At 42.7% G+C, this 10,037-nt stretch overlaps 1 pseudogene; it reads right to left on the bottom strand.

Moving 5' to 3' along the window:
* Positions 1-456: 456 nt before the first annotated feature.
* The window catches only part of LOC126529405 (uncharacterized), a 37,013-nt pseudogene continuing 27,432 nt past the window's right edge, over positions 457-10,037 (bottom strand).

Genomic DNA, 10,037 nt, shown 5'->3' with positions numbered 1-10,037 from the left:
GTCCTGTGCACAATTTTGTAGGTGAGCAAATTCCTGATGAGAGACCGGCGCAACTGAAGTTCAAAAAGAACCTTTTCAAATTTCGAAGAACAGGATTGGCCCAATTTCTTGCCTTCTGAGCACAAACGTATTATACAGTGCAGGTTTATAAGCCCAACTCAAAATGTCAAGTTGATACAAATACTTCTACAAATATATGTCATACTAGTGCTTAAGAAATCCTGGCACATTATTGCAATTCAGTGTATGAATGAATTAGGCATGGTGGACTTGACATTCGACTCAAAACTTCAATTACTCATTTATGTTACTTATAACAGCTTCTTTCTATGCTAATAATGAACTTCCGAATGTCGTCACTAAACTTCTCTTCCAGCTCCAGGTACAATAAAATGCTAACATCCCTTTATTGGATGCTGTCATTCAAGTATAAAAATACCGACAACAGACAATGAATACAAACAAACACTGGCATTTATTTGATGCTCTGATGAAACAGACAGTCGAAAGCTTTAACGTAGTGAACAAGCAATTCCACTAGAAAAGCACCCATATGTAAAAAAAAAAGAAAAAAGAAAATGTGAATAGAATAAGCTCAAAATAATCCAGGATGAACCACGTAAACCAGAACCTAGAGCCAACAAAAACATGAATTGGTTAAACAGAACAATTTAATAGGTACCAATGAGAATACTGAAAAAAAAAAGCAGCTTAAAAAGCAGATCATTCATACATCTGTAATGTAATAATAATATTATATACAGTGACATACATAGTCTTTAGGGCATGCAAACAGTCATTTTTGAGATAGGAACAAACATCAAATACTTTTCGAATAATGAGAAGCCACAACATGACAAACCAAATTGCAGATTTTACTGATTTCAAGAAAAGTGTTTCAGCCACCCTTTAAGAGGGAGCTTCAGCTCAGGGGCTCCCATCTAAAGACATGGTTAAGAAGAAATCGTTTTTCTCGACAACTACTACACCAAACTTGATGAGGTTTGTTGCAGTTAAAAGAAATACAATCTAGTCACTGCTGACAGTGAATTTTTTATTTAGGCCATCAATTTCATAATAAACCTTGTTGAAAATCACAAATCTTCAGAAAATGAAACCATAAAGTTTACAACTCTAACTCAGCAATGAAAATTATATCAAAGTTCTGTAATATGCATCGAATAGGACATCTAAGCAGACAAAATTGATGTAATAAACAAGGCTTTCAAATATGCCACTAATAAGTGGCACCCTGTCAACATTTAACAGCCGAGCTCTGTCGAGTGAGGCTAGCATAGCAGGACTCTTTGAGGAACTATCAGACATTCTTTGCGATTTCCTCGGCCTTAGAGAGATTAGAAAAACTGGTGAGGCTTATACATTGATGAATAACGGCAATGTCCTCTGCTACAGAGGTCATCCCAGAAAAGAAGCAATACGGGGTGGGATTCCTAATCCATAAGGACATAGCAGGCAACATTGATGAATTCTACAGCATTAATGAGAGGGTACCAGTCATCATCATCATCAGCCTATTTATGTCTACTGCAGGACAAAGGCCTCTCCCTGCGATCTGTAATTACTCCTGTCCTGTGTCAAACGATTCCAACTAGCACCAGCAAATTTCCTAATTTCGTCGCACCACCTAGTCTTCTGCCATCTTCTACTGCGCTTTCCTTCTCTTGGTACCCATTCTGTCACCCTAATGGTCCAATGCTTATCTGATCTACGCATTATATGACCTGCCCAGTGCCATTTTCTTTCTCTCCATGTCTATTAAAATATAGTCTATACCCATTTGCTCTCTGATCCAAACCACTCTATTTCGGTCTCTTAAAAGTTATTTGCCTTGCATTCTTCGTTCCATCGCTCTTTGTGCGGTCCTTAACTTGTTCTCAAGCTTCTTTGTCAGTCTCCAGGTGTCTGCCCCATGTCAGCACTGGTAAAATGCACTCATTGTATACTTTCCTTTTCAATGATAATGAGGGTAGCAGCGGTCGCAATCAAACTTAACAAGAGGTATAGATTAAAGGTAGTACAAGCCTATGCTCCAACATCCAGTCACGATGATGAGGAAGTACATCGGTTTTATGAAGACGTTGAATCAGCAATCAGAAAAGTGCAAACTCAATATAGTGTAGTAATGGGCGACTTCAATGCAAAAGTGGAGGAAGAAGCAGGCTGGTGAACAAGCAATTGGCAACAACAGTGTCGATTCCAGGAACGCTAGAGGAGAGATGCTTTTAGAATTTGCAGAAAAGAATAAGATTCAAATAATGAAAACATTTTTCAGGAAGCGTAGCAACAGAAAGTAGACCTGGAAAAGCAATAATGGTGAAACAAGAAATGAAATTGACTTCATACATTCTGCTGATCCCATCATAGTGCAGGATGCAGAAGTGAGAGATAGGGTAAAGTGCAGTGATCATAGGTTAGTGAGGGCTAGGATTCACCTCAATTTGAAGAGAGAAAGAGCTAAATTGCTCAAGCAACAAATCGGCCTAGAGGCAGTAAGGGTAAAAGCAGACAAATTCAGACTGGTACTTGCAAACAAATATGCCGCCTTAGAACAGAGAGATGATGATGACATAGAGCTAATGAATGAAACCGTAACTAGGTTGGCTGCATATGCAGCAATTAAAGTGGGAGGCAAGGCACCAAGGTAACTCGTAGGCAAGCTCTCTTATGTAACAAAAGACCTAATAAAGAAATGACAAAAAATGAAAGTGCCCAACTCAAGAGAAAGGATAGAATTTGCGGAACTGTCAAAACTGATCAACAAGGCAAAAATAAGAGATATTCGAAACTATAATGTGAGAAAGACAGAAGAAGCCGTAAAAAATGGACGCAGCCTGAAATTGGTGAGAATGGAACTTGGCATAGGACAAACCAAGATGTATGCACTGAAAGATAAGCAGGGTAATATCACCAGCAATCTCGAAGATATAGTAAAAGCAGCGGAAGTATTCTATACTGACCTGTACAGTACCCAGAGGAGTCAGGATACCTCAATTAGAAGTAGTAATGAACAGGATACAGGAACTCCTCCTATAACTAGCGATGAGGTCAGAAGCACCTTGCAAGTCATGAAACAAGGATGAGTGGCAAGAGAAGACAGAGTGACAGTCCATTTAATCAAAGATGGAGGAGACATAATGCTTGGAAAACTGGCAGTTCTTTATACAAAGCGTCTATCGACTGCAAGGGTCCCAGAAAACTGGAAGAATGCAAACATTATACTGATCTATAAAAAGGGAGATGTTAAAGAAATGAAAAATTATAGGCCCATTAGCTTACACCCAGTATTATATAGAATATTCACCAAAATAATCTCCAGTAGAGTAAGGGCAGCACTGGACTTTAGTCAACCAATGGAACAGGTTGGCTTCAGGAAAGGGTACTCTACAACGGATCACGCCCATGTCATTATTCAGGTAATCGAGAAATCCTCGGAGTACAATCAGCTTCTCTACATGGCTTTCGTAGATTACGAAAAGGCATTTGATTGAGAAGAGATACGTGCAGACAGAGGCATTACATAATCAAAGAGTACAGGAGGCATACGTGAATATCTTGGAAAATATCTACAAAGATTCCACAGCTGCCTTGATTCTCCACAAGAAAAGTAGAAAGAAACGTATAAGGAAAGGGGTCAGAATGGGAAACAATCTCTCCACTGCGTGCTTGGATGAAGCATTCAAGCTATTAAACTGGGAAGGCTTAGGATTAAGGATCGACAGCGAATATCTCAGCAACCTTCGGTTTGCCGATGACATTGTTCTATTCAACAAGATAGGAGACGAGTTACAACGAATGATTGAGGACCTCAACAGAGAGAATGTAAAACTGGGGTTGAAGATTGATAAGCAGAAGACAAAGATAATGATGAACAGATTGGCAAGGGAACAAGGGTTGAGGATCGTGAGTCAGCCTCTAGAGTCCGTGAAGGAGTACGTTTACCTAGGTCAACTAATCACAGGGAACCCTGACTATGAGAAGGAAATTCATAGAATAATAAAAATGGGTTGGATTGCATACGGAAAGCATTGTCAGCTCCTGACTGGGAGCCTACCATTATCAGTGAAAAGGAAGGTGCACAATCGGTGCATTTTACTGGTGCTGACATATGAGGCAGAGACTTAGAGATTGACAAAGAAGCTTGAGAATAAGTTGAGGACTGCGCAAAGAGCGATGGAACGAAGAATGCTGGGCATCAGGTTAAGAGACAGAAAGAGTGCAGTCTGGATCAGAGAGCAAATCGGCATAGTTTATATTCTAATTCCCATTAAGAGAAAAAAAATGAAACTGGGCAGGTCATGTAATGTGTTAGATAACCGTTGGACCATTAGGGTAACAGAATGGGTACCAAGAGAAGGGAAGCACCGTCTAGGATGGCAGAAGACAAAGGGGGCTGAAGAAATAAATAAATTCGCAGGCGCTAGTTTGAATCGGTTGGCACAGGACAGGGGTAATGGCAGATCGCGGGGAGAGGCCTTCAACCCGCAGTGGACGTAATATAGGCTGATGATGATGACATTTGCAAAGTCCCCGAAAACAATGTAACAAGTTCACGAAAGATATAAATTGATACAACAAATTTGTCCGCTTTGGATGATTATCATATACAGCTTACAGAACTAGAATACCTATTCCAGGTGCAGAGCTATAAATTTATAAACATCTTGCTTCAATTTTTTTTCAAGCTGTACAATTTTTGTAAATGCCTGCTATGACATTCAGGCCTTCAACCAAAAATCTGCTTCCAACAGTCGCCAGAATTCAATCTTATCGCTCAGATGTAACAAATTTCGTTATAATTGGCTCAATGGTTATCTCAGAAAAGGATTACTGTGCTTTACATGTGTTTAAATAGGCGGCATCAGAGTGGGGCCCGAGCTAAGGCTTCCGCTTAAAAGCATGCGGAGACACTTGTGCTACCTGATGCTGTAAAACACTACGTAGCACGCTGCACGTATGCAGATTTTTAATTCAGACTCTAGTTCAACGAGATTGTTGACCTACCCTACAGTATCATGGTGCTGTGCTCTTTTAAGTCGGTTCAAGTGATCAGGACCTGGAGCAGACGGTGCAACTATATGGCCAGTCACCTGTATGAATGCACTGGTGTGTCTTCAGGGCATTCTGCAACAAGAATGCCTGAAGGCAGAGTGGGCACTGAAGTGGCTTCCCGCTTCATGTGTTTTTGGAGGCTGGACTTATAAGAAAACCTCTGCGAACATGAAGGGCACTGATATGGCTTCTCGCCTGTGTGGGTGCGCATATGGATTTTGACGTTACACTTGTGTGAGAAGCACTGAGAGCATGAAGGGCACTTATATGGCTTCTCGCCTGTGTGGGTGCGCAGGTGGCCTTCCAGCAGGCGCTTTACCGAGAAGCTCTGAGAGCATGAAGGGCACTGATATGGCTTCTCACCTGTGTGGGTGTACATATGGACTTTCATGTGCCACTTGCGTGAGAAGCTCTGAGAGCATGCAGGGCACTGATATGGCTTCTCACCTGTGTGGGTGTACAGGTGGGATTCCAGATGGACCTTGAGTGAGAAGCTCTCGGAGCATGAAGGGCACTTAAATGGCTTCTCGCCTGTGTGGATGCGCAGGTGATCATTGAGGTAGCCCTTTCGTGAGAAGCTCCGAGAGCATGAAGGACACTGATATGGCTTTTCAGCTGTGTGGCTGCGCAGGTGAGCAATTAAGCGGCTTTTGTGAAAAAAGGCCCGAGAGCATGAAGTGCACTGATATGGCTTCTCGCCGGTGTGGGTGATTAGATGGGCATTCAGGCTATGCTTGCGTGAGAAGCTCTGAGAACATGAAGGGCAGTGATATGGCTTCTCACCAGTGTGGGAACGCAGGTGTTCAATAAGATAACACTTGTGTGAGAAGCTCGAAGAACATGAAGGGCATTGATGTGGCTTCTTGCCTGTGTGGCTGCGCAGGTGAAATTTGAACTTGTATTTGTCCGAGTACCTCCGAGAGCATGAAGGGCACTCAAACGGCTTCTTGGCAGTATGAATGCTGGCATGTGCTTCCAGAAGAAATAGTTCATCAGCCTCATAGTCACACAGGTGACATCGGTGGAGGCATCCTCGCCTTGAGTTGTCACATCTGGCAGTGGATGGAGAAATACAGGGCCTCGACGCTGCACAAGTAAAGCAAAAGCACTTAAGAGTTATTATGAAATGCGAAAAAAGAACACAGATGCTAAATTTAATCACAAGCTGCCTTTTTTTATTTAGATCTTCATGGTGATATTAAGTAGGATGAAACAAGGAAGTTCTAATGGCCCTTTATAATTTACTCAATATTTCTGCACTTTAATGCTTTATGTCGCCGGTTGTGAAGTCCGCTTATAAAAGGTTTTTTTTTTTTCATTAAGCTAAAGAATCACAAATGGGAGAATGTGGAGTGTGTAACTACTCTCTTGGATTCTTATCACTCTTAGAAAATGCTAGAAATGCTAGGACCAAGCTTGCTCTCTTATCCTCAATGAGCAATGTTCGTTTTTCTGCGAAACATAAAATAGGTTGCATATGCCCGTTAGTTGATAATTTGCTGAAGGATAAGCAAGTGAAGGGAAAATGCACTGTCAAACATGTGAACAGGTACATGACTTTTGCTATGCAGGTTGTGTGTGCCATTCCATTATCTTGTGGTAGCGATGCGATCACAAAGCGATGTGTGAATGTTTGACTTCGGGAGCATGAGCTCTCGCTTCAAGGGGTTGCTCCACTTCATCTCCCGGAGCACTGCAAGTCGTGCGGTTGACGCCCCGAATTAAAAAAAACTAGTTTCATTTTTAAACACGTAAGCCAATTGACAAGGGAAAATGCCGAAGCTCGCAATACAAAGATTAGGGACAAAGCATGTATCAGTGAACTGCATTACCTATGTCAATTTTGATTATGCGTCAGTTTGTCAAAGTTGCCTTGATGCATCTCTGTATCTTGTGCATGTCATGGTTATCAAATGGCACCTACATATATGTTAGACATATCTTCAATAAAATATCAGTTGAGAGTCAGTGCCGTGTCGTCATTTTATACCTTCCGTTGTCCTTGTCTTGTGTTGAGCTGTAACAAACCTTACTGTGAATCCCAACCAACTGGCCCCACATGCCGTTTTGATCCACTTCCATATAACTGCCGCCCAACTCTGTTCCAGTGTGTTCACTGAAGTATCACTGCAGGCCCCTTTACGGCCGTCGTCCCTGCTTGATCCCCTGGCCACCGACTTATGTCCTTTGACGTGGATAACACCTACAGCATGAGGTATACCTACCCTCTGCTTTCGGCCACCGGGAGCCATCTCTTCTTTGGACAGCCCTTTCGTCACGTCGGCCGCCCGGATGTGTGCTTTAGTCCTAGCCATGCCAATTTCGGGTTTCCTCAACTCTTTGAGGCGCGCATGGAGCAGGTGCCTACTAGCCCCTCGAACGTGCTGTTCCTGCTCGCTGGCCCCTTTTCATCTCGAGCGCAGTTGAGTCACCGTGCTCACTCGCCGGCCTCTCTTTGTCTCAAGTGCCTTTCTCGGACGAATTTGCCGTGGACCAGACAGAGTCGTGCGTCACTACGAGCGACGTTACAGCAGTGCGATGTGCGTAGGTGCACTTGTGAGATATACGTCAACTCTCCAGCTGAGAGCGCAAAGCCTGCGAGAAGGGTAAACGGAATTCGGTTTGAAACTTCAGCTCTTTCCGTGGCACATAGCGATGTAATACTTAGCAGACACGATCGCTAGCACACATTGTATACACGGTGCTTGTCAGCTCAAAATGGCCACAGCTGGTGAGGAGCCCCTTAACATTTTACACTAAGTTGAAAACCCTTAATGTTCATCTGAAGCGCTACAGTTTCTGCCTTTTGATTTAAAACATCACCGGACACCGGCACTTGCATGGTGATCACTATATGGAGTACGTGGCAATACTATAGCAGTCCAAATATTCAGGCGGGCCCAGAATATAGGGTGTCCAAAAGATCGGTCCGTGATTGTATCATTATTATACTGTGAAAAAGAACACATTAAAATTCCACTTTGTGTTATTAAACATTTTGTAAACAATTCTGCAAATCTTACGCTGCAACCGCATGCACCTGAATTACCAAGGAAGGGTTGGGCTTTGGTCAGTTGTCGCAAAATAACTAGCACAATCTTCCTGTGTCTGTCATGTAGTATACAGCGGAACAAAACAAAGTTTTCTCGTTTGTAGTTGTCAAAGTGGAGAAAGGATCATCGTTTTTGTCATTATTGTGGCAAACATGCCAAATGTGCAAACTCTGTCCAAACACGAGTTAATACTGCTAGAGGTGCAAAAATAAAATGTGAGGGCTTTACAAGTGCATTTGAAAACAATGTGATAAAATGGTTGGAAGTGCAAAGCAAGATTGTGGCAGTGCGTCATTCCATTTCTGTGAATAGAATGTAAAACGGAGCAAATGTCGATTTTCACTGGAGGCTTTGTTGTGCAAAAGGCTACCCTGTTGACAGTCAACTTGAACACACTGTGATAGAATTCCTTTGTGAGCAACGTGCACAAGTTCTCCTGATGACGGCAGATTCAATTCATTGCAAAGGCACTTGAATTGCTCACTAGTGCCCCATTTCTCGGATGGAAGAGGCTTCCCTTTTCACATCAGCAAAGGTGGATAGCACATTGTAACAAGACTGCTGAGGAAGAATAACTAACCACTGGGACAAACCGGTGGTCCAAAAGAGAGAGAGGTCCCATCGGCCACTGCAGTCTGTAAACACGGCACAGAAAACCTGAAGCTGCTATCGATGGGAGAGGACCCAAACCAATGTATAGCCAGCGTTCATCTCAAGACTTGTACAGATCGCCTGAAGTGATTGCTTGCATGCACCTTGCCTTGCCAGCCCAGCTTAGTCATCACCAATGATGTGCTGGGGGATGTTGTGACCAAAACCTGTCCCAGGACAAGAATCCTTACATTTCCCGAGCAGTATTTGCCTCCCTCAATGAATGAGCATATTGACAAGACAAGGTATGTTTTATAGTTGACTGCATTAAATAATTTTGTTTGAGTTTTATTCACATCAAACCCAGAGGTCAACTTACATTCTGCATTGATCTATATTCATGTTCTTACACTCATACACTGATCTATACATAACTAAAAGACTCACTGGGTGTAAGGTTATCATAAAGCGATGTAAGGGCTACAACAACACCAGGTCAAGATGGCTCTGCATTAAGCTCTGCAATCTAAGGTGCTTCAATGTGCTCAGTAGAGCATTATTCTTGCATTTTGCCTCAATAAGTATACTGACAAGAATAAAAAACCTGCTAATTTGTCCTCAGCAGCATGTTACACACACTTGAGCAAGTCGTGCCAAGCTAGGCAGACTTGGCCATTTACCACACTCACACAAGCAAGCGAATGTAAGAGAAGTGCCGGTCACTGCTTACCTGAGGTGGAGCTTAACTGTTCCACTGCCTCCGTGGTCTGCACGCTCCTAGACTCGCTCCCTGGTTTCAACGAGCAGCCGACAGACTTGTCAGCCAGAGGCAAGCTGCACTGCATGCCAACATCGACCTGACCAACGACCTTTGAAGGGGTGTGGCATGCCATTTTGGCAGTGATGCTTTCAGCTAGGCTCATCGCATTTGTGAGGCCTGCAAAAAACAAGTGGGGCGATTGCAGTCCTGTTACAGCATCAAGAGGAAGAGATATATACAATAGAACAAATACAGGGGAACTTCACAATGCATAGCCAAGGAACACAAAATAACCCTTCTGGTTCAGTATTTCTGAAGGGCTACAAAGGACAATCCACATTGAATACTCGAAAGCAGGGCAACCTCTTTCTTTAGGAAGGCTTACGACAGCAGAACATATTTGAGATACTTTTTAATCTCATGCAATTTAAAGCTATTGGTGTAGTCCAACTAATGAAAAGTTATTGCAACATTCTAAGGTCATTGCCATGAGCCTATTTAATGTCAACTGTAGGATCTCCAATCACCTCATGTCTTGTGCCAGATGATACCATCCCGTGCTA

The sequence above is a fragment of the Dermacentor andersoni genome, chromosome 8, assembly GCF_023375885.2.
Source record: "Dermacentor andersoni chromosome 8, qqDerAnde1_hic_scaffold, whole genome shotgun sequence".
Classification (NCBI taxonomy): domain Eukaryota; kingdom Metazoa; phylum Arthropoda; class Arachnida; order Ixodida; family Ixodidae; genus Dermacentor; species Dermacentor andersoni.
Note: the sequence above shows the minus strand (reverse complement) of the source record. Positions and strands in the feature narration are given on the sequence as shown.